The following is a 26,797-nucleotide window of genomic DNA, read 5'->3' on the forward strand; positions in this document are numbered from 1 at the left end:
GAATGTGAGGGTGGGATATTTCAAAAGAACAGCATGTATACTATCTATGGTGAAACAGATCACCAGCCCAGGTGGGATGCATGAGACAAGTGCTCCGGCCTGGTGCACTGGGAAGACCCAGAGGAATCGGGTGGAGAGGGAGGTGGGAGGGGGGATCGGGATTGGGAATACATGTAAATCCATGGCTGATTCATGTCAATGTATGACAAAACCCACTGGAAAAAAAAAAAAAAAAGTTCCTGGTTTAAATACTATCAACTGATGGTTTTAAAATTTACTAAAAGCTACTGAGCACTGCAATGGGAAGAAAAATAAGCATTGCAACAAATGTACCCACAACTTATCATGTAAAAAACAACGCTTTTTGCCTCAATATATATTGTATTGATTACTATCAATGAATGGAAATATAGTCTTAGACCTTCCATAAAATTTTTAGGAAATACTTTAAACAATAGTGCAAATATGATATGTAAATATGAACCACCTCAACAGGAAAACAGTTCTCAATTACATATTTGGAGGGAAAATGGTGTCTTTTTTGAGAGAGAGATAATTTTGCCTTTAAAGGCAATTCATTTAACTTTTAAAATATATCCGTGGTACATACAACGGAATATTACTCAGCCATAAAAAGGAATGAAATAGCACCATTTTCAGAGATGTGGAAGGACCTAGAGACTGTCATGCAGAGTGAAGGGAGGCAGAGAAAAAAATATTGCTTATATGTGGAATCTAGGAAAATGGTACAAATGAACTTATTTGCAAAGCAGAACCAAAGACACAGATGTGAAGAACAAACTTATGGATACCAAGCGGGGAGAAAAGGGAATGAATTGGGAGATCAAGATGGACATATACCCAATACTTGTAAAAAAATAGATAACTAGTGAGACCCTATTCTACAGCACAGGGAACCTTATTCAGTGCTCTGTGGTGACCTATGTGGGAAGGAAATCTAAAAAAGAGGGGATATATGTGTATACATAGCTGATTCACTTGGCTGTCAACAGAAGCTAATGTGACATTGTAGAGCAATTATATTCCAATCAAAATTAATGAAAATAAATAAAAATATATCAAATGGAATGTTTCTAAATTAAGCTCTTAATTTAAAAGTATTTAAATGATTTAGCTAAATACTTGAATTTAAAGAAGAATTTAATTCTTTTCACTTTTCTGGGGTAGAAGGATTCAACTACAAAGATTTTTAATCATAGTATTATCAAGTGTCTCAAGTGATAACGGCATCCCTGCTGGCTCAGACGGTAAAGAATCTGCCTGCAATGTAGGAGACGTGGGTTCAGTCCCTGGGTCAGGAAGATCTGCTGGAGAAAGGAACAGCAACCCACTCCAGTTTTCTTGCTTGGAGAATTCCATGGGCAAGGAACCTGATGGGCTACAGTCCATGCGCTCACAAAGAGTTGGACACAACCGAGAAACTATCACTTTCATTTCACTTTCAAAGTCATAATTATCTCATGAACATAAACCTTAGACCTTGAACATAAAACCTAAGTACCACGGTAAAGTCAAACTTCTTTCTTATTTTGATGAAAAGTATGACATGAGTGTGTCTGTGTGTGTGTGTGTGTATATATACATGCATGTGTGTGTGTGTGTATCTAAATATAAATATATATGTATATATGACACATGGTCTCTGAACTACTGAACAGCAGGAATCAGTGTTCTCAGAAAGGGAGGAAAATGAAAAACGGTTTAACAAGCAGGAGGGAGGAAATGAGAATTAAATGAAAAGGTAATTAGACAAAGGTTGAATAAACATATAACAAGTAGAGATGTAGCAGGATTTTTAAAATTAATGTATCTTTTACTACATTCACAAAACAAAACTCTAGAAGGAATTTTCAAAATAGAAATAATTATTGAGCTGAGGCTTAGAGAAATAACAGTGGAAGTTTAAAGCTTACATTTTCCCCTGAATGTCCTGTAAAAACAAATTCACAGTTTTTCATATCAATGTCAGTTGTGCATATCATATCATTGTGACCTTTGTATTCTAATAGGATATAAACCAAACAGTCTCAGGTTTATACTATCTATCATCAAGAGTATTATCTGCTATTGCTGATAAACTAGTTTGATGGAAAAACAGTCTACCAATGGGTCAAAGATGTTAAGTACATCATCTGCAGATCCAGCAGGAAAGCATTTTTTCTCTCCCTGTGCTAAATCGCTTCAGTCCTGTCCGACTCTTTGCAGCCCCAAGGACTGTGGCTTATCAGGCTCCTCTGTCCGAGGGATTCTCCAGGTAAGAATACTGGAATGGATTGCTATGCCCTCTCCCAGGGGCCCTTTCTGACCCAAGGGGCAAACCCACGTCTCTTATGTCTCCTACTTTGGCAGGTGGATTCTTTACCAGTAGTTCCACCTGGTAAACCTGCATTGTAGATGGATTCTTTACTGTCTAAGCCACCCTCTAAGGGGTTGGGAAGCCCTAAGTAAAGGCAAGTTCAGTTCAGTTCAGTCTCTCAGTCGTGTCCAACTCTTTGCCACCCCATAAACCATACCACGCCAGATCTCCCTGTCCATCACCAACTCCCGGAGTTTACACGAATTCATGTCCAATGCGTCAGTGATGCCATCTAACCATCTCATCCTCTGTCGTCCCCTTCTCCTCCTGCCTTCAATCTTTCCCAACATCAAGGTCTTTTCAAATGGCAAAACTAACCGCAAATCCAAAAGTGAGACAATTGCTTCTACATGTTCAAGCCTACCTTCTAATATACCCTCAAGTTCATGGTTCATCACTGGCCCAGTTCAATGAGGTATCACCTCACACCAGTCAGAATGGCCATCACTGAAAAGTCTGCAAATATCCGTAATAAATGCTGGAGAGGGTGTGGGGGAAAGGGACCTCTCCTACATGGCTGGTGGGAATGTAAATTGGTGCAGCCATATGCAGAACAGTGTGGGGACTCCATAAGAAGTGAAAATAATTCCCACATGATCCAGCAGGGCTTCCCAGGTGGCGCTAGTGGGAAAGAACCCACCTGCCAATGCAGGAGATGCAATAGACATGGGTTCAACCCCTGAGTCGAAAAGATCCCCTGGGGTAGGAAATGGCACCCCACTCCAGTATTCTTGCCTAAAAAATTCCATGGGCAGAGGAGCCTGGCAAGCTACAGTCCATGGGGTGCAAAGAGTCAGACACGACTGAGCACATGCACACACATATGATGCAGCAACCCCACTCTTCAGGATATATCTAGAGAAAACTCTAATTTGAAAAGATACATGGACCCCGATTTTCATTGCTGCACTATCTGCAATAGCCAAGACGCAGGAGCAAGCTAAATGTCCATCAACAGAAGAATGAATGAAGAAGGTATGGTACATGTATACAATGGAATAGTCCTCATCTATACAAAAGGATGAAATAATGCCATTTGCGGCAACATGGATGGCCCTAGAGATTATCATCCTAAGTGAAGCAAGTCAGACAGAGAAACACCAACATCATAGGTTGTGAGATCTAAAAAAATGATACAAATGTATTTACAAAACAGACACAGATTCACAGACACAGAAAAGAAACTTATGCTTACCAAAGGAGGGGTGAGAGGGTAAATTAGAAATCTGGAATTAACAGATAAACAGTACTATATAAAAAATAGATAAACAACAAGGACCTGCTCTACAGCACAGGGAAATATCTTCAGCATCTTGTAATAACCTATAATGGAAAAGAATCTGAGAAAAGAATATATTTGTGCGTATATAACTGAATCACTTTGCTGTACACCTAAACTAACACATTTTAAATTAACTGTATTTCCACTTTAAAAATGGTTTTTAAACATGTAGGAAATTAAGTAAGGGAGAAAAATCTTTTTGAGGCCATCTGGTTTTATACTTTTAGTAAATATATATCAAAATGCTATACATTTTTCTGTTGTTGTTCTAAATAAAATACATTTAAAGTGCCCAAGTATTCAATTCTGCATTTGATGTGGAAAGTTTATTTACCCTCCTCTGAAGCTATGAATTTTAATAAACATGTCACTGTTTGGTTAGGGAACCTAGAGCTCAGAGGTCTTTCCTGAAATGCTCTCTAGAGATCCAGAAACATTGATTTAGTCCTGCAAGCTTGCATACATTCCCAGCGATGTCCTCATATCATCACAAGGCACCTGGATATCACTGCCAAATACACGGCTCCCACAAAAGCCTACATTCAAAAGTACACTGACCAACCTGCCTTCTCTCCCCTGATGGTGAAAAACAAAACAAAATAAAAATCTGCTGGGTCAGAAAATCCATCATCAACTAAACTTTCTGGAATTTTCAAGACATTTCCTGTATTTATGTCTCACCAAGCAAGGTCTTGAGTGTGTTTATTCATTAAAACTATCACCCAATAGACATCATATATTATTTATAATAGCTTTTAAATTTCTCTTCCTATGGTGAAGCATTTGTGTTAATGAATACTCCTGGAATCAGAATATCCTTAATATCTCCCCAAATAGCCAACAAATCCCAATTGTAATCAATTTACTTAGGGTAGGATACTTCAAGGATACTTCCTAGGTGGTGCGAGTGGTAAAGAACCCACTTGTCAATACAGGAGACAGAAGAGACATGGGCTTGATCCCTGGGGTGGGAAAATCCCCTTGAGAAGAGAATGGCAACCCCCTCCAGAATTTTTGCCTGGAGAATCCCTTGGACAGAGGAGCCTGGAGAGCTACAGTCATAGGGTCACAAAGAGTCGGACATGATTGAAGTAACTTAGCAAGCACGCACTTTTGGAGAAGGCAATGGCAACCCACTCCAGTACTCTTGCCTGGAAAATCCCATGGATGGAGGAGCCTGGTGGGCTGCAGTCCATGGGGTCATAAAGAGTCAGATACGACTGAGTGACTTCACTTTCACTTTTCACTTTCATGCATTGGAGAAGGAAATGGCAACCCACTCCAGTGTTCTTGCTGGGAGAATCCCAGGGACAGCGGAGCCTGGTGGGCTGCTGTCTATGGGGTCGCACAGAGTTGGACATGACTGAAGCGACTTAGCAGCAGCAGCAGCATGCACTTTAGAGAAAAAATACATAACCATCCAATGTTACTTATGCAAGTGAGAGTTACAATTGGGCTTCCCAGGTGCCTCAGTGGTAAAGAATCCACCTGTAATGCAGGAAATGCAGGTTTGATCCTTGGGTCAGGAAGATTCCCTGCAGAAGGAAAGAGCAACCCTCGCTAGTACTCTTGCCTGGGAAATCCCGTGGACGGAGGAGCCTGGCGGGCTACCGTCCATGGAGTGGCAAGAGTTAGAGCAGGACTGAGCAACCCCACAACAGCAGGAACAGCTGAGTGTCTCTGAGGTTCAAGTTCTGAAACAATGTAACTCTGTGTACAAAATTACCAAGTCTAGACACTGTAAATTCTAATTTACCCTCCCAGTTCCTCCCGGCCCCATTCCCACTTAAGGGGCAGGTGTTGCATCTATTTGAAGGAGCCAGAGAGAATAACAAATAATAGAAGATATGATCACAAAGTGAATTCTTTCTTCTGAAGAGTGTGATTAAGTGCCTACTATGTAACCAAACACTGTACAAAATGTTAGGCATGGAAGATAAGACAGCCTTTGTCCTAAGGATTTCAGAGAAGATGGGCACCAGGACTCCAAATAGTGTGATGTTCGAGGGACAAGAAATGCCACAAATATAAGGATTTGCTGATAAGAAATCTGAGCTGAGGCTTTATGGGAAAAGAACAGTTAACCAGGAGAGGAACAACAAGCATAAAGACTTGAATGTACGAAATATAATGCTATGTTTAAGCACTATAGTTAGGAATAATTATACCACACAATCTGAGAGATGGTCAATATGGTGACAGGAAGTTGAAGAGTAATCAAGAGCCAGATAAGGAATATCAAACACAGAGTCCGATCTACTTTTTATAGGCCAATGGTTTTCCAAGCTGAGTTCTTTAGATTGCAAGAGTTCAGAGAGCTGTTCTGGGCCACACTGGCTGAAAAGGGGGTAGGCAGGTGGCCCTACAAGTCCCCACATTGTATCCATTTCTGCACTTACCAAATGAGCTTCATTTTAACTGTAATCACTCTGAAAGGCAGGTGTGTATGGAGGGGCATGGGTGCTCTAACAAAGTTTGCTGACATTTATCAAAGGGTAGTAAGAAGGAGTATACATGCTTATGGGCTTCCCTGTGGCTCAGAGGTAACGAATCTGCCTGCCAATGCAGGAGATGTTGAGTTTGATCCCTGGATCAGGAAGATACCCTGGAGAAGGAAATGGCAACCCAGTCCAGTATTCTTGCCTGGAAAATAATATGGACAGAGGAGCCTGGCGGGCTACAGTCCATGGGGGTCACAAAGAGTTTAAACAACAACAACAACAATACATACTTATATTTGCATTTAAGAAAGAGCACACTAAAGTACTTTAAATTGACCAGTGGAAGGCGGAGGAGGGGGAGTGGAAGAAAAGAATCAGAGGGAACAATTAGGAAATGATTAATTCATGGAAAAAGGAAATTAAGAGTGGTAAGAATTTAGAAAGGTGATAACGATAACCCTATATGCAAAACAGAAAAAGAGTCACAGAAATACAGAACAGACTTTTGAACTTTGTGGGAGAATGTGAGGGTGGGATATTTCAAAAGAACAGCATGTATACTATCTATGGTGAAACAGATCACCAGCCCAGGTGGGATGCATGAGACAAGTGCTCCGGCCTGGTGCACTGGGAAGACCCAGAGGAATCGGGTGGAGAGGGAGGTGGGAGGGGGGATCGGGATTGGGAATACATGTAAATCCATGGCTGATTCATATCAATGTATGACAAAACCCACTGGAAAAAAAAAAAAAATTAAAAAAAAAAAAAAAAAAAAGAGTGGTAAGAATGAGCAGGGAGATGTGGACAAGCTGGATTTGTGGGTGTGAGTGGAAAAGAAAGTGGTAGACATTCCGGCTTAACGAATGCACTGTTCTCAATGAAGTAAGAAGAAAGATGACCAGAAGAATTTAAGGAAAGATGTGTGTGTACCTGTGCATCTGAGAGGGATTCAAGATCTGGAAAAGATGGTCAAGGTATTTTCTTGGTTGGTTGGTTGGTTTGTTGTTTTTGTTTTGTATTTTTAAGTCCCCTCAACTCCACCACTAACACTCAAAGGACTGTATGTGTTCTTGGTTGAAAATTACATGACTGCATGCTAAGTTGCTTCCGTTGTATCTGACTCTTTGTAAACCTAGGGACTGTAACCCATCAGATTCCTCTGTCCATGGGATTCTCCAGGCAAGAATACTGGAGTGGGCTGCCATTTCCTATTCCAGGGGATCTTCCCAACCCAGGGACCGAACCCACATCTCTTAAGTCTCCAGTATTGGCAGGTGGGTTCTTTTCAACATTAAAAAAGCCAAGATAACAAATTAATTTCACACTTTGAGGAGAAACTTTGGTTAAATTAACATCTGTAAAGACAGGTAAACATTTCCATTGTCTCAGTTGCATTGCAACTTTCTTTCAGAATCCAAAGTGTTTTCACCAAGACTCTCTCATTTATGCTTAAAATATCCTATGAGATCAATAGAGGCAGCTGACGCTTCACCTTTTGATAGGGAAGCTGAAATACAAGAATGGTGAAAATAACTTTCATAGGGTGCATCTATTTTAGCATGGCTGACTCGTTCCAAACTCACAGTACGTGTCATTCGTGGACAGGCACCGATGCCCAAAGTCTTACAGTGCTATTTGTGAATTCAAGGACTGCCAAAGTTCTCAGCAGAAACCCGTGTCTTACAGAATTCACTCTCTTGGGACATAGAGACTATGAGGCCAAACTGAGCATTATATGAATATAAGAGAAGATACCATAGATAATGAAGATTTTGCTTTCATATGGTTCAGTCATGACTTGTATTATAATGTGCATGAATAATGGAGAAAGTAAAGGAATGCATAAAGAAAGACGTGTAGCACTGTTGAGAATAGAAAATTAAAATTTTCTCTTTTAAGTACATTTCTGCTCCTTTGTTAGAAAGTTACATTTTATTAAAAATGAGAATATATTTAATAACAAATAGATGGGTAGCAAAATAATAGTTTGAAGGGTGCAGTTTGAGGAGCATTGCATTGGATGATCTCTAGGGTCTTTTTTTTTTTTTTTTTCAAGTCTTATGGTTCAAAGGATAAATTGATCAGGTTTGTCAGAACAATGACAATGAATTTCAGTTTATAAGACTGATCTATAAGGAAGGGACATCTGAAGTGTTCATTTTAAAAATATGGGTGGTGATTTATATTTAGGATGACAAAAAGCATTTTTCTTTAGAAAAATAAACAGGAAAAAAAGGTACAATAATAGAAATAACTCTTCCATCTCAAACTACTGAAAAGACAGAAAGATGACATTTAAAATCAGAAAACAATAATCATCACAGGTGGGAGAATCTAAGCATATACAATGAACCTCTTCTAGTTTTACCAATGCTTCTTTGACCCTCTCTAAGCAACTTAGATCTGTTTCATGTGAGAGTAAATAAAAATGCCCACATTAATTAGAAAAAGTGGCCATAAGACAGTGTCAAGAGGCAAATCCAAACATTCTACCTCTGTTCTCCACAAGCAATCTGGCAAAATACAAATCACTAATATTTCCTACAGAAGGCACAGGTGCAGAGGTAGGAGCTGCCAATCTGGAGATGAGGAGCTAGTCCGGGCTCTGCCAATAACTGGTGACACAGATTTAGGGAAGCCATACGTCACCTCTGGGTACCCTATTTCCTATAATGGCCACACTTCATTGGTCACTTTAAAACTTGAGAACATTTCTTCTTAACCTCTTGTGTGCAATTAAGCAGTTAAATCATTTTTCTTTAAAATATATCAAATCTATCTTCCCTTTTCTGTCTTATCTGTTACCAGAATCCATGTTTTCAACCTCATTCCTCAATGACTCCAACCACTTCCTTCATCTCCCTACTCTTCTAGACTACATATAATAATATTACTAAGGACCTGAATTTACAATGTTACTTATCTGCTTCAGCTGTTCCTCAATATTTATATGATAGCAGGTAATAATCTTTAGACTGCCCTTAGAGTTTTACAAAAATTGACCTCATTGGTCTGTCCACCTTCCCTCCCACTACTTGCTAACTCTGTAAAAAGCTGTCTGCCTCTTCCCTTTTGCTAGTGCACCCCTGCCTGCAAAGCCAACATCTTAATTTTATTCCACCTCATGGTATTTCTTGTTTACTTCAGTCCACTGGGATGTCATCTCTACCGATTATTTGTTTTATGGCTGATGATGTGAGGCTGTATGACTGTGAAATGTATAAAAATAATTTTAACTAGAACTTTTACTTTGGAGTTTTTTTTAAGCTTCATTGAGGTATGAATGACAAATAAAACTAAACTCTATAAAGTATACAATATGATGATTTGACATAGATACTGTGAAAGAATTTCCCCCATCAAGTTAATTACCACCGCCATCACCTGATGTTTAGTCTCTTGGGTTTTTTTTTTTGGTGAGAACATTTAAGTTGTACTTTCTTAGCAAATTTTAATTATACAGTACAGCACTGTCAACTATAGTCACCATGTTATATATTAGATCCTCAGATTTTATTTATTTATCTTGTAACTGAAGGTATGTATGCTTTTACCAACTATCCAAATTCTTCCTCACCTCCGAGATCCAGACCACCATCTTCCTTCATTAAGTCTTCTCTACCCGTTTTAGTCTAGATGTACCTTGCCATTCTCTGAACTCCCAAAGTTCTTATCTGTATCATTCACTTGGGTACCTGGGCAAATGTTTATTGGTGATGCATGAAGAAGCTGTACATGATGTTCTGATTCTCTTTGAATCACTCCGAAAAAGCTGCTCGAGGGCTTTGCGGTATTTCCCCTCTACTGGAAACTCTGCCCCCGCGTAACTTTATGGTCTGAGCGTATTCCTTTTTCATGTTTTTCACTCAACAAGTAATTTTATCCTGATGTCTTTTCTGACTACTCTATCTTCAATTACTAACTCACTATGCCTCCAATTTCCTTTTCCTGACAAAATGCTTATGCTTAGTATTCCCTGATATTCTACATAGTATGCATTTGTATTTATGTCTGGCTCCCACTCTATAAATAAGGAAAGACTTTTGTCTGTTTTGCTCATTAATATGTCCCTTCCTAAAGAGCGCCTGGTATTTGATACGTGGTCAAGAAACACTTTTTGAATGAATTCATTATTAAAAAACTAAAAGCAACGTTAGTAATAGTGATTAATAATCATAAAAAAATGCTACTATACAATTGAGAACTTACTATGTGCCAGGCCCTGAACATATTATCCATATAACATTACACAATTCTATTATTATTTAACTCTGACCTATTTTCCTTCTTGCCAAATAAAACAAGGCTTAAAGAGGTTAAATAACTTTCCCATGGAACACACAGCTAATCAACATTATTAAAAATAAGCCCCAGACTTATTTACTACTGAAAATAAGTCTTAGGCTGAGCTTACCAAACTGTAAAAAAACTAGATTAGATTAAAACAAAATTAGATTCTTTTTGGATATGAAGGAAGGACTCCTTACAGAGTGACTTGAAATTTAAAAAAAAAAAGAAAATATTTTAATCTCCTGTCCTCTTTTCTTTCTGTTTTAAAAAATATTTATTTATTTGGCTGCACTGGGTCAAGCTGCAGCATGTGAGATCTGGTTCCCTGACCAGGGATCGAACCCAGGTCCTCTGCATTGAGAGCATGGAGTCTTAGCCACTGGACCACCAGGGAAATCCCTGTCCTTTTTTCTTGTTAGTGATTTTTCTTATACTTTTCCCTAAACTTTTATTTTTCCTTACTTATCCACCCATCATCTCCAATAAGAGAAAATCTTCTGACTAATGTCATGACTTAACTAAAGAGATAAAAATTTTCTTAAAGGCTGTCTCAGTTCTCATGTTAAGGCCAAACACAGAAAGAATAGCCACATTCCCCACGGTGAGGGGCAGAGCGTTCACTCAGGGAGGAGGGGAAAAGCAAAGAAAGCTTTATTCATAATTACCTAACATTTTCCAGTATGAGAGGGGAAAGAGGAAGTCTATTTTCAGTGACAATGATTACTCTAAAAACATTAGCATGCAAGGGGAAAATTTTCATTCTGAGAGTTACCACTGTGCTGAGTTCTCTTTCCCTTACATGGTGACTTAAAATTCCCAGGGCAGAGAGGTAATCTAGGCAGATGCACTTGCCCTATGTCTTGAAAATGACAATATCCAGGAATCATGGGAGTTTAACTGAGGACACGTTGGAAAGGATTTCTCAGCACCAGGTCAGTCTCTAAGAAGTATCAAGTGGCAGAGTGGATACTTATATCCTCAGGCATCTGTAGTGAGGGCAGAGATTAAGCTACACAGGCTTTTTAGAAGATCTACTATGCTGTATGCATAAACAAGACTCGGTGAAACTAAAGCAGAATTAATTACCTGCTAAAGAATTATAGATGAAAAAAAAAATCTCATTCCTCCTTTTTCTAGCTAATCTGTACTTCCTCTTCTACAATGCATCTACAATTTAAACAAACAAAGGTATATACAGTAGAATTTATTCTGCTATTCATCTTAAGGGCTTCCCTGGTAGTTCAGCTGGTAAAGAAGCCGCTTGCAATGCAGGAGACCCCGGTTTATTTCCTAGGCTGGGAAACTCCCCTGGAGAAGGGCTAAGCTACCCACTCCAGTATTCATGGGCTTCGCTGGTGGCTCAGACGGTAAAAAAAAAAAACCTGCCTGCAATGTGGGAGCCCTGGGTTTGATCCCTGGGATGGAAAGAGCTCCTGGAGGAGGACATGGCAACCCACTCCAGTATTCTTGCCTGGAGAATCCCATGAACAGAGGAGTCTGGCGGGCCACAGTCCATGAGGTGCCAAAGAGTCGGACACGAACCAGCAACTAAGCACATTTATCTTGAATATTTTGGGGAAAAAATAAATCAGTTCCCTACTTCTGTATGTCTATATAAAAGATAGTGATCTGATTAAAAAAAAAAAAACGAAAAAACCTTTAGGTTGGGATGCTCATTAACAAAATAAATTGATCTTTATTAAGATCAAGTATAAGAACATAATGAAAAAGGTGTCTTTCTCTTTGTCCATTCCTCTATTTGAATTTTTCAGAAAAAATCATGTGAAAAAATCAGATAGACTCTTCTGACATCTGTCATTCTAAACTTTAGTTCTCAGCTAGGTCTACGAAGCCAAACTGTCATGAAGCCCAGCTGCCTAGTCTCAAGAGATGCTCACTTTCAGACCAGTAAATAACCATAAAATAGCATTTTTCTGGTCCTCAACAAGATTGAGACAAAGTGGCCAGAGGTGAAGTAAGAATGGAGAAAAGAAATACTGTGACAAGTGGGTAAAGACAGGAACTTTCTCTGTGCTTACTGTATTTGAATGGTTCTTATTTCTCTTTTACTAAGATATCAGACATTAAGAATCTGATGAAAACCTTCCTTTTCTCCAGAAAACAAAACAAAACAAAACAACGTATACACTTAAAAGTCAGCATACAACTTTAGGGGATTCACAGACCTTAAAATATAAGCCATGCATCGTAAGCACAGATAGCAGAGGCATTTGAGAGGGTACAGAGCTGGAGACTGGACGAGGATTGACCATTCAAGGGAGGATAAACATCCCTGCAAACCACCATCACTGTCGCCGAGCCTTACCAGCAGCTCTCCCCTCACTGCACCTCCTGGATCATGGCCTGCTGGCTGCCGCTGGGCCCATCTCCTGCCTCCATGTGAGGTAACTCAGCCAGGCGCAAAGGCAAGTGGACAATCTGGAGAGGGTCTGCTGCTGAATGGTGGCCAGCCTGGAAAAAATGAAGAGTTTAAATATTTTTAAGAGAGCTAAAAGGAACTAGGCATGTACATTTGGTATGAAAGCTATGATGCAGAATTTAGACGTTTTAGATGCCTATAGTTAGGTATTTCCCCACTGTGCCATTGGCTGTGAAAAATTTTGGGGTTTAAGGATCTTTCTCAAGGCCATCAAAGTCTCAATGGCACCATAATATTTGTCTAATATTTGCAGAGCAGTTTGGAATATCCAAAGCATCTCTGACTCTGTCAATCTGTGGTCATCACATCTTAACTGTGATTATCAATTAAGTTTGAGACCCACTGGCTTCTATTATTTCATTGGTTGAAGCCAATAGTTCTTGGTTATAATTATCACTTGGGTATAAAGCTGAGGCCTAACACTCAGAGGTTCTGATTTGTTGGCCTAAAAATGAAACCTTATTCCCCAAGTGTTTTTAAGGTGCAGCCAAAATAGAGAATCATTAGTTTAAGTCCCCGTACTTGTTGAGATGTAGCACTAGCTTAACTCACATATAGCAGATGTTTATTCCAAATGCACCACATCAAGGCAATGTGCTAAGTGCTGTGGAAAAGGTAAAGAATGATAGCATGTAACCCGGTGCTCAGGAGCTTTAATTTAGCTCAACACATACTTTCAAAAGATCACGTGATAAGATAAATACTTAAAAAATATAACCAAAGTAAGGCTTCACTGATCAAAGATGTAGTGAAAATCTTGGGTGCTACAAAAATGAGAGATATCCATGCACTGAAATGAGAGGAAAAGTTTAATGCATGAGGATAGGCTTCTGCTGAGTTTTAAGGCAGGATGAAATTCAGAGAGAGGAACAGGGAGAGAGCATTGTTTTCAAGGAAAGACACAGTTGCAAGAATATGCAAAGCAACTTTAGGGGGACTAAAAAAAGTCCATTCTGAAGGAAGGGTTTCTATAAAATAGCCTTAGGAGAATCTGGAGAGGCAATTTTGAGCCAGAATATAGAGTATCGGTAAAATGGCAAAGGAGTTGGACCACTTTCCAGAATATCTGGAAATAGTATCTGAAATAGTACTGGAAGCTGTTGAAGGCTCATGTCCCAAGAGGTCTTAGTAAATTTACTAGGTTCTTAGTGATGCCAGATACCGTGCTAGAAGTAAGTAGATATGTTAACTTATTTAACACAAACATCTGGAAAGGTAGTTACTATTATCCCTATTTTACAGAGTCAGAAGGGAGGTCACTTAATTTTCTCCATTACATAGCCAGAAATATTAAGCTGAGACTGGGGCATGCTGTTTCTTCAGCAACATGGCATCATAAAAGTCAATGTATTAAGACTGTCTTGTCTCAATTAAAAATTGAGATGTAATTCACATACCATAGAAGTCATTATTTTTAAGCATATGATTTTACTTTTTGTCTCTATGAATTTGACTATTCTAGGTACCTCATATAAGCTGAATCATATTTGTCCTTTTGTGACTGGTTTATTTTACCTCACATAATGCCTTGAAGATTCACCCAAGGTGTAACATATCAGAATTTCCTTCCTTCTTAAGGCAGAAGAGTATTCCATCATATGCATATACTACATTCTGTTTTTCTATTTATCTGTTGATAGACACAGATTGCTTCCACCTTTAGGCTACTGTGAATAATGCTGCTCTAAGCATATTTGTTCATTGTTTCTAAGTTTTTGTATGGACATATGTTTTCAATTCTCTTGGGAGTAGAATTCCTAGGAGTGAAATTGCTAGGTCAGAAGATAATTTTATGTTTAACCTTTTGAGGAGCTGCCAAACTGTTTTTACAAAATCTCTGCCATTTTACATTCCCATCAGCAATGATATGAGGGTTCCAGTTCTCCTACACCCTCACAAACACTTGTTATTGTCTGTCTTTTTTGTTTGTTTAAAGCCATCCTAGTGAATGTGATGTAGGAGAAGATGCAGAGGCTTGGGGCTTCCCCAAGTGGCTCAGTGGTAAAGAATCCATCTGTCAGTGCAGGAGACACAGATGGACCTCTGGTCCATGAAGATGCTACATGCTTTGGAGCAGCTAAGCCCATGCACCACAACTATTGAGCCTGTGCTCTAGAGCCTAGGAGTTGCAACTACGAAAGCCCACGCCCCCCAGAGCCTGTGCTCTGCAACAGGAGAAGCCACTGCAATGAGAAGCCCATGCACTGCATCTAGAGAGTAGCTCCTGCTTACTGCAGTTAGAGAAAAGTCCACACAGCTGGAGACTCAGTACAGCCAAAAATAGATAAATAAATAAAATTGTTTTTTAAAAAAGATATTGGCTTGTTGCCACAGTTCAGATGTACATGAGAAGTCTGAACAGAAGGGTGGCAGAGGAAATGAAATAAAACGATAAAGTAGGGAAATATTACTGATTGAGAAATGGGTGGATATTAGTAACACTGTAGATACAGGAAGAAAGACTCAATTATAGCAATAAAGCTTTGAGCTTGGTTGCCTGGAAGAATGATGGTATTAATCAGGAAAAAAAATTCTATAAAGGAATTTGAAATGACAAAATAAACTTCTGACAAGACATATTTGAGGAATCCATGTATTCCAAATAATTATTATCAGACAAGTACAGTTCAGGAGGTTAGGGTTGGAGGCAATGAAACATTTTGTCATTTTAGAAAAGGTCAAAGAAGCAATGGTAAGAAGAGGGTCTTTGTCTGTATATCCTTAGATTCCTAAGGCTGGGTTTAGCAACTTATGGACCAAATATTGAGGAAGGAAGGAAACACTTGCCTTCCTGTTTTCTGTTTAAAATAGTAATGCAAAACCTAAATGGCTAATGCATTCTCAGAGTAAACTCAGAGCTTTATCAGAACGTAATTGGTATAAGATTTTTATCTATACTGTAAGGCATTCAGGACAGCAATGTCCTTGGCTCAGAATGGTGTGAGCGGGCTTAGTGAGACTGCTCTCTAAAGACCAGCACAAGATCATGGACCCTAGAGAAAAGCATGTCACTACGAGCACTTATCTGACTGGCTTGGAACCAAGCTGGCAAATCATCAAAGAGACAGTGAAGCCCCAATTTTCTATGCCTCCAAAAGGTCCTTTATAGAAAGAGGCTATCCCAATAAATAGAATGCACACATGTAAGAGACCTCAAGGCTCCTATAAGAACACAGTTCTGCCCTGACCACTGATCTTGGCTGTGTTCAGTCTTGGAATGTCTCCAACATGATATCATTCAGGAATCATTGCAGTGATGACTCATATGCTTGGGTCCATGGTTTGAAAGAGAACCTTAATAATACTATTTAGGATGCTATGGTAAATACTCTCAAAGCAAATGTAAAACAGTATCAATCTGCTTATACATTGAGTTTTCCCTCTGACCTGATATACTGAGATTATAAAGAAAACAAAAATCATTTAGAAGGCTAAACAGAATAAACATGAAGGGTAACTGCAACCAGACAGAAATCAAGGTAACACCCACCCCCCTTCCGCAAACCAACAGCACATTGAAATTTCCTCACTCCTATCCATATTTTCAACTGAATGAAATAAATCTCACAGTCAAAATCACTATCTTTCTAAGGATGTGGTTCCAAGACAGATTTTTCTTTTTGTCTCCCTAGATTGAAGCTTATTCTGCTATTTTATCTCCATCAACTATTCACTGTTCCAAAAGGATAATATCCTTCTGCAATCTTTTCCAGAGTATAGATGAAAAAAATAACAGTGACAATAAAAACAGCTAAGATTTACCGATTGCATTCTTAGTCATTTAATCTTCAAAATACTGTCAGTCGTGTCCGTTGGCGCACACTTTGTAGGAGGCAGGCCTCTAACAGCTTATAGGAGATTCAGGCAAGAACAGAATTCTTTTTGGTGAAAGGTAAGTTATTCTGTACTTCAAATACTAGTAGCAGACACTCTCCTTCAAAAGCGGAACCAAACTTCTCCTTACAAACTATCAAGATGTATACATCAATGTACACTAGGCATTGTATATAGAAATCTTTCTTGGCGGTCTTATATTCATTCTCCTTCCAACAGATGGATGTTTCACTGATCAAATCATTAGATAAATATTTCCACCGCAAACAGGGCACTATGTTCATGCTGCTGGGTCTAGTCCTTCCTTCCCCCTTTGTGCTACTCAGCCACCTGTACTGCGTGTCTCTACAGTTTCCCAGAGATAGGTGTTTCCTTCCTGGTGTCATGATGCCTGGGAGGCTTCCCTGCTGGACGTGAGCCTTCTCCAGGTCTAAAAGGGGTCAGACTGGACGTCCACTGAACAGCAGGTTACTGACCTCAGCAGGATATCCCCAGGACTCAGGTCTCCTGCCTCCTCCCTCGCCTTCTCCCCTCCCCCGCCCCAACAAGCCTGCGCTCAGCTCCCTCCTTCTCCCTCTGCAAGTAAACGATCCCCACTGCAAGGTGCCCAAAGGGAAGTGCTATTTCAGAATGTCAGCTCCTTGGCAGCAATGTTTGTTCTATTAAAGCTTTGAAAAAAAAAAATCACTACCGCAGTTAAAGCTCTAAGAAGAAAACTAAAGGAAGTCCTCATGTGTATTTACTCCTCATTCTTCCTAACACAAAGTGGTAACTCCAAGGAAAAAGACTTCCTAATGAACAGTCTTTATAGAACTAAAATTGCCAAACAAAGCTGAAACATTAGGCAGCAGTTATAAACTGTTTGACATAGTTTTCTATTGCACAAAAAATTAGGTACCATTTACCAGGTATAAATTCATTTGGCGTTGGCGCTGTGTATAGATTATCAATGTATATACCTTCCAAAAACAAACAAGCAAACAAAAGTTATGAGGGAATAGATATTTTGAAACACCAAGATGAAAAACCCACATTAAAAAAAATATATTGAGTAAAAATCAAGCAGAATAAGCATACATAATTTCTTGCATCTGAAATGCAAACATATCTACGACACTCTGACCCTTGCTAACACTTGACCTCTTTGGTCAGAGACTGGGCTATTATTTAGATAAACCAATGGAGGCATGGCCATTTTTTTTTTAACTCTGAAAAGCCACTAAAATAGGAAACATTCATCCACTAAAATAGGAAACACAATTCTCTGTAATTCTCTAAAACAGAGCTGCCATTCACAATGTCTAAGCATTTTGGGGATCCCTTCTAGGAACTCTATGTAGTGGAAGAAAAGAAAGGGGCAAAGAAGATGAAAGAGGTGGAGAAAAATGAGTACACTGATTTTTTTATGGTTCGTGTGTTCCTTTTTCTCCACACAAAGAACGTTAGATCTTGGTGACTAAATTTCTTTGGCTGACTGCAGAACAATATTTCTATTAGGAGTGAGGTTTTGAGCTGAATCTCAGAAGCTCACAGCTCACCCATCACTCTCGTAAACACATAAGCAAACTAAGGAAGTAGGAAGGTAGAAAAGATAACCAAAGTATAAATCTGTCTCAGTTTTAATTCTACCACTAATTCTCTATAACTTCATGATCTCAGGCCAATCACTTAAGGAAACTGAGCTTTGTTTTATCTGTATTCCAAACTAGATTTAAGGTGTTATGATTCTATGACTTAAATATGGTCTAATTTGATACAGATGGAACAAATACATGTTTAAAAAAAGAGGTATTACACAATGAATAAGGTGTAAAACCATGACAAAATTATATTGATAGGAAATTAGAATAATTAGAATAAGCAATATAATTCTATTTCACATGAGTTTGAGCAAACTCAGAGAGATGGTGAAGAATGGGGAAGCTTGGCATGCTGCAGTCCATGGGGTCACAAGAGTCAGATACAACTTAGTGAGTGAACAACAACCACTTTCATATACTAAATATTAAAACTTTGTAACGAATAATCCTCACATAACAGGTAACTTAAACTGATAATCACAATGTTTACTGATTTCCCCTAAATTATTTTACAAGGTATTGATATATTCTCTTCCTTTAGATTTGGTAATTTCATATTATAAAGTAATAAAGCAAATCTTTCAGAGTAATGAGAGACCATGGTTTTATTTACTTGGATTATTAAAAGCAAATTATGCATTTTACAAAATTAGAAATGTTATTAACATGACATAAAGTACTTCTATCATAAGGTACTCTTAAAAACACCAAGACATGTAAATGATGATTCTCTCACCACATGAGTGATAATAAAAACGTTTAACAGCGTTAAACGGAGAAGATGAGGGAGTCATGGAGAGGGAGCCAGGGTGTCTTAGAGCAGCAGAATTCCCTCACCACCTTGGAAATAGTTCAGCAACCTTCAGCACAGCTCCACTCATGAATACCTGCTACATACCAGCTCTAGCTTTTTGAATGATTCTTAAATAAAGGATTTTTTTAAAGGCTTTAAGCAATTGCTTAAATCTATGCAAATCACAATACTGTAAATCAACACAACCAACACTATACTCTAATAAAATAACTGTTAAAGTCTTTGCAAATGTACTACTTGTTACTGGGGAAAATGTAACTATTAACTTTGGCAGTAGCTAGAAAGAAACATCATGGGGGAAATGTGATAAAAGAAATGAAAACTTAAAAGGTTTTTAAGTTTTAAAAGTTTTATGTAAAAATTATGTTTTGTGACATTGAATTTAAAAATTAGAATATGAGGTTAAACTTTCAAGTAATGACCAGGATGACAGAATTTAAGTACATTTTTCCCCTAAATAAACAAAATGTTTAGTATGAACAGCTGTACCACACTTAAGATTGGAGAGTCATCACTGTTTGCAGACGACATGATCCTCTACATAGAAAACCCTAAAGACTCCTCCAGAAAATTACTAGAGCTAATCAATGAATATAGTAAAGTTGCAGGATATAAAATTAACACACAAAAATCCCTTGCATTCCTATACACTAACAATGAAAAAACAGAAAGAGAAATTAAGGAAACAATACCATTCACCATTGCAACAAAAAGAATAAAATACTTAGGAATATATCTACCTAAAGAAACAAAAGACCTATACATAGAAAACTATAAAACACTGATGAAAGAAATCAAAAGGACACAAACAGATGGAGAAACATACCATGCTCATGGATTGGAAGAATCAATATTGTCAAAATGGCTATTCTACCCAAAGCAATCTATAGATTCAATGCAATCCCTATCAAGCTACCAACGGTATTTTTCACAGAACTAGAACAAATAATTTCACAATTTGTATGGAAATACAAAAAAACCTCGAATAGCCAAAGTAATCTTGAGAAAGAAGAATGGAACTGGAGGAATCAACCTGCCTGACTTCAGACTATACTACAAAGCCACAGTCATCAAGACAGTATGGTACTGGCACAAAGACAGAAATATAGATCAATGGAACAGAATAGAAAGCCCAGAGATAAATCCACGAACTTATGGACACCTTATCTTTGACAAAGGAGGCAAGGATACACAATGGAAAAAAGACAACCTCTTTAACAAGTGGTGCTGGGAAAGCTGGTCAACCACTTGTAAAAGAATGAAACTAGAACACTTTCTAACACCATACACAAAAATAAACTCAAAATGGATTAAAGATCTAAATGTAAGACCAGAAACTATAAAACTCCTAGAGGAGAACATAGGCAAAACACTCTCCGACATAAATCACAGCAAGATCCTCCCAGAATATTGGAAATAAAAGCAAAACTAAACAAATGGGACCTAATGAAACTTAAAAGCTTTTGCACTACAAAGGAAACTATAAGTAAGGTGAAAAGACAGCCCTCAGATTGGGAGAAAATAATAGCAAATGAAGAAACAGACAAAGGATTAATCTCAAAAATATACAAGCAACTCCTGCAGCTCAATTCCAGAAAAATAAATGACCCAATCAAAAAATGGGCCAAAGAACTAAACAGACATTTCTCCAAAGAAGATATACAGATGGCTAACAAACACATGAAAAGATGCTCAACATCACTCATTATCAGAGAAATGCAAATCAAAACCACAATGAGGTACCATTACACGCCAGTCAGGATGGCTGCTATCCAAAAGTCTACAAGCAATAAATGCTGGAGAGGGTGTGGAGAAAAGGGAACCCTCTTACACTGTTGGTGGGAATGCAAACTAGTACAGCCGCTATGGAGAACAGTGTGGAGATTTCTTAAAAAACTGGAAATAGAACTGCCATATGACCCAGCAATACCACTCCTGGGCATACACACTGAGGAAACCAGATCTGAAAGAGACACATGCACCCCAATGTTCATCGCAGCACTGTTTATAATAGCCAGGACATGGAAGCAACCTAGATGCCCATCAGCAGACGAATGGATAAAGAAGCTGTGGTACATATACACCATGGAATGTTACTCAGCCGTTAAAAAGAATTCATTTGAACCAGTTCTAATGAGATGGATGAAACTGGAGCCCATTATACAGAGTGAAGTAAGCCAGAAAGATAAAGAACATTACAGCATACTAACACATATATATGGAATTTAGAAAGATGGTAACGACAACCCTATATGCAAAACAGAAAAAGAGACACAGAAGTACAGAACAGACTTTTGAACTCTGTGGGAGAAGGTGAGGGTGGGATGTTGCGAAAGAACAGCATGTATATTATCTATGGTGAAACAGATCACCAGCCCAGGTGGGATGCATGAGACAAGTGCTCGAACCTGGTGCACTGGGAAGACCCAGAGGAATCGGGTGGAGAGGGAGGGGGGAGGGGGGATCGGGATGGGGAATACGTGTAAATCTATTGCTGATTCATGTCAATGTATGACAAAACCCACTGAAAAAAATAAATAAATAAATTAAAAAAAAAAAAAAGAATAAGCAGATCATAATGTTGAAGAAATGGCAGTTTAATTAAAAAATATTTGATACCATGTTCCAAAGATGTAGAAGGTGGTCTATGTAGAACTGCACATTTAAAAAATGTGTTAAGTCATTTTTTATTTGCCAGATCTTCTAGATGGAATATACAATCTAAAGTGAGCAGAAATTTTTTGTTGTTGTTGACTGTTCTCTTGTTGAAAGAGATTAAAAGTTACCTAGCAACCCTTGTGTTGTAGAAACCAAAATTAAAAAGAGCCCGTTGTCAACTACCAGTTCTTCTAAATGGAAGAGTGCAAGCAGGTAAGAAAGCATTATTTTGCTACAGAACTCTCACACATTTTTAATCACAAGACAAAGTAAATACCATCAACAAACTCCCAAGATAAAGAAACTCATCTAAAAACATGTTAATTGTGGCTAAATTTAAAGTTTATCAACCATGACCACACAGACAGACATATAACACACACTCCAATAAAGAAAATAACAAAAGACTTGGCCAAAGAGTACACAGATCATAGCGTAGGGAGGGTGACTGAACAACGGAAACTTTTTGAGGGCTTTAAAATATTCTAGGTAGAAATACAAATAAGTATAATAATAATGATTTATAGTAGAGGCTTTATTTTTAACCTTATTTTATAGAGGCAAACAAGGAATAAAAGTGGGACAGGAGGTAGCTGCGGAAAGCAACTTTAACTCAGAGGAATAAACAGGAGGAATTGAGTTATAAAGAATGATAAAAGGGCAATATCAATAAAAATGTGAAATACTATTGGTGATGATGATATAAGGAAAGGTAAATGATGGAAAATATTTAAATGTCAGAACTTACTTTTTTTTTTTTTTGGAATGTCATGATACCACAGCGTAACATGTAAGCTCTAAAATAAAAAAGTATAATGTAGCTCCCTTGTAAAACAAAGAAACTATATATTTTAAAACAAAAAAGCTCAATATTTATAAAACATGTGAATGTATTTTATACAATTAAAAGTATGAGAACAGGAATGTGAGAGTATGTTATTTCCCTCAGTGTATTAATGTTGAGGTTCTGGAATATAGGAAGCATTTTCAGATACTGAAAGAACAAAATCACCATTTTAAAATCATCATTGAGCAAAACAGAGTTTGGAAAAAAAAAGGAGTCACTGACCCTGCCTTTAGAGAAGGATGTCAGAGAAAAGCCCTTTGCACCAAGTTGACTCAGGGTCACAGGCCATGGGAATCAATACTGAATGTCCTGATTCTTCATTGAGTCGATGAGATGCTCAATGAAGCTGGAGCATTAACTTCTTATACTTGGAGATGTGAAAGTGTCTTTTCTAAGAAAGGTCAACCATCTGCTGACCAGGAGGGCATAACCACTGTAACCTCCAAGAATGAGTCAGTTAACAAGTGAAGGGAAAACACAAATGAGCAGCCAAGTATAGGTATGTTATTTCAGCTCTGTAACCATCACAAGGGGCTTCCCTGATAGCTCAGGTGGTGAAGAATCCGCCTCAGAGCAGGAGACCCTAGTTCAATTCCTGGGTCAGGAAGACCTCCTGGTGAAGGGCATGGCAATCCACTCCAGTATTCTTGCCTGAAGAATCCCCATGGACAGAGGAGGCTGGCGGGCTACAGTCCATGGGGTCGCAGACAGTCGGACACGACTGAGCACCTAAGCACATGACAGCCATTAAAAGCCAGAAACCCTGCATGCTGGAAAAACCTCTTTCCTTTTGAGAAAGATGAGTAATACTGAAGAACCTGATAGCAGGATAAACTTAACCAGGCCTCACTAGGAATGCAGCTGCTTTACAGAATCTCACGGTAGACAGTCTTACAGTGGGAGATCAATCCTCTCTCCAACTGTCATTAAAATGACTTAACACTCCGGGTTTATGCCAGGTCGGTGTACACAGGTCATCTCCAGAGCCATGAATGAAGTCATGTTTTATCAGAAAGCGGGTCAGAGGTGACATAAATCATCCAAGGGGAACAGCTGACTAAAAATAAGTTTCTATTACAAGCACTCATTTCCTAAATGAGGAGGATAGATATCCTTCATTTTCTGAGGAGTGATGGGGGGGAAATCCTCACATAAAACCAAACAGGACTCTCATCTTCAATACTCGGAGAAAAGGCATGGAATCTGTAGGTACATGAATTTGGCTTGTAGCCTTTGATCTATCAAAGATACTGATTGAAGCCAAGTAAATCTTGTCCACTGGTCATCTTTTGATCAACTCATATCCCCTCCCTCACCTTTGGTATAAAGGACTGGTACGAACTGTTCATTGAAATAAGGTTGTGACTCGATTAAGAAGATTAGGTTATTTTCTCAACCTCAGACTGGAAACCTGGAGTCAAGACAGGACTTGAACTGAAACACTAAGAAAAACAAAAGATACTTTTACTGCCTAGCTTGTTTTCTTTTAACAAATTTATGGTGCTTTGAGGTTGCATTACATTTTTAAAATCAAACATATATTTAGAGCAGATTTTGGTTCACTCTAAAATTTAGTGGAAAGAATAATGAGCTGTAATATACTTTGGTCTACACACATGTGGTAAAGAACCTGCCTGCCAATGCAGGAGACGTAAGAGATGTGGGTTCAATCCCTGGGTTGGGAGGATACCCTGGAGAAGGGAATGGCAACCCATTCCAGTATTCTTGCCTGGAGAATCCCATGGACAGAGGAGCCTGGTAGGCTACAGTCCATGGGGTCGCACAGAGTTGGACACAACTGAAGCGACTTACCACACACGAACACACACGTAATCAGACTGATTATATCCTTTGCAACTGAAGATGGAGAAATTCTATACAGTCAGCAAAAAACAAGACCTGGAGTCAACTGTGGCGTAGATCATGAGCTCCTTACTGCAAAATTCAGGCTCAAATTGAAGAAAGGAGGGGAAACCACTAGACCATTCAGGTATGACCTAAATCAAATCCCTTATGATTATACAGTGGAGGTGATGAACAGATTCAAGGGACTAGATCTGGTAGACAAGAGTGCCCGAAGAATTATGGATGGAAGTTCATAAAACTGTACCAAAACCATCCCCAAGAAAAAGAAATGCAAGAAGGCAAAGTGGTTGTCTGAAGAGGCCTTACAAATAGATAAGAAAAGAAGAGGAGCAAAAGGCAAGGAGAAAGGGAAAAATATACCCAACTGAATGCAGAGTTCCAGAGAACAGCAAGAGGAAATAAGAAAGCTTTCTTAAGTGAACAATGGAAAGAAGTAGAGGAAAACAATACAATGAGAGATTTCTTCAAGAAAACTGGAGATACAAAGGGAATATTTCAAGCAAAGATGGGCACAATAATGGACAAAAATGGCAAAGACCTAACAGAAGCAGAAGATATTAAGAAGAGGTGGCAAGAATATGCAGAACTGTACAAAAAAGAACTTCATAACCCAGATAACCACAATGGTATGGTCAGATATCCTGGAGTGTGAAGTCAAGTGGGCCTTAGGAAGCATTACTACAAACATATCTAGTGAAGGTGATGGAATTCCAGCTGAGCTATTTCAAATCCTAAAATATGATGCTGTGAAAGTGCTGCACTCAACATGTGAGCAAATCTGGAAAACTCAGCAGTGGCCACAGGACTGGAAAAGATCAGTTTTCATTCCAATCCCAAAGAAAGGCAATGCCAAAGAATGTTTAAATTACCACACAATTGCACTCATTTCACATTCTAGCAAGATTACGCTTAAAATCCTTTAAGCTAGGCTTCAGCAGTATGTGAACTGAGAACTTCTAGATGTAAAAGCTGGATTTAGAAAAGGCAGAGGAACCAGAGATCAAATTGCCAACATCCATTGGATCACAGAAAAAGCAAAAGAGTTCCGGAAAAACATCTACTTCTGCTTTACTGACTATGCCAAAGCCTTTGACTATGGAAAATTCTTCAAGAGATGGGAATACCAGATCACCTGACCTGCTTCCTGAGATATCTGTATGCAGGTCAAGAAGCAATAGTTAGAATGGGACATGGAACAACCGACTGGTTCAAAATTGGGAAAGGAGTACGTCAAGGCTGTATATTGTCACCCTGCTTATTTAACTTATATGCAGAGTGAAAAGCTGGGCCAGATGAAGCTTAAGCTAGAATCAAGATTGCTGGGAGAAATATCAATAACCTCAGGTATGCAGATGACACTACGCTTATGGAAGAAAGCAAAGAGGAACTAAAGAGCCTCTTGATGGAGGTGAAAGAGGAGAGTGAAATAGTTGGCTTAAAAGTCAACACTTTAAAAACTAACATTATGGCATCCGGTCCCATCACTTCATGGCAAACAGATGGGGGAAAAGTGGAAACAGTGACTTTATTTTCTTCGGCTCCAAAATCACTGTGAACAGTGATTGCAGCCATGATATTAAAAGCGCTTGCCCCCTGGAAGAAAAGCTATGACCAATCTAGATAGTATATTAAGAAGTAGAGACATCACTTTGCCTACAAAGGTCTGTATAGTCAAAGCTATGGCTTTTCCAGTACTCATGTATGGATGTGAGAGGTGAACCATAAAGAAGGCTGAGTGCCCAAGAATTTGATGCTTTTGAACTGTGATGTTGGAGAAGACTCTTGATAGTCCCTGAGACAGCAAGGAGATCAAACCACTCAGTCCTAAAGGAAATCAACCATGAATATTCATTGGAAGGACTGATGCTGAAGCTGAAGCTTCAATACATAGGTCACCTGATGCAAACAGCCAACTAACTGGAAAAGATCCTGATGCTGGGAAAGATTGAGGGCTGGATGAAAAGGGGTTGACAGAGGACAAGATGATTGGATAGCATCACTGACTCAACAGACATGGGTTTGCACAAACTCAGAGAAACAAGTGAAGGACACGGAAGCCTGGTGTGTTGCAACACACATGTAAAGCCTCTCCCACTATGAGGCTTCCTTTTGGAGTGGTGCATTTGTTACCGTTGATGAACTTACACTGATACATCATTATCAGCAAGTTGACCCCAGGTTTTGCTCTTGCTGTTTTACATTCTATGAATTTTGACAGATGTTTAATGACATGTATTTACCTTTGTAATATATTACAGAACAGTTTCACCCCACTAAGAATCCTCTGTATTTTGCCTATTCATCCTTCCTACCCCTCATTCCTGGAAGAACTAATCTTTATAGTATCTGCATAGTTTCTTCTTTTCCA

The 26,797-nt window shown here is 38.7% G+C and overlaps 1 protein-coding gene across 4 annotated transcripts in view; it reads right to left on the reverse strand.

Moving 5' to 3' along the window:
- TET2 (tet methylcytosine dioxygenase 2) overlaps positions 1–26,797 on the reverse strand; it is a 133,734-nt gene that overhangs the window by 80,411 nt on the left and 26,526 nt on the right. For all 4 annotated transcript variants that reach the window (XR_006334720.1, XM_043871471.1, XM_043871470.1 and 1 more), the window contains exon 2: positions 12,717–12,862. The gene's annotated coding sequence lies outside the window, so the exon portion shown is untranslated. The remainder of the gene's footprint in view (positions 1–12,716; positions 12,863–26,797) is intronic.

Source organism: Cervus elaphus, chromosome 17 (assembly GCF_910594005.1).
Source record: "Cervus elaphus chromosome 17, mCerEla1.1, whole genome shotgun sequence".
In the NCBI taxonomy this organism is placed as follows: Eukaryota; Metazoa; Chordata; class Mammalia; order Artiodactyla; family Cervidae; genus Cervus; species Cervus elaphus.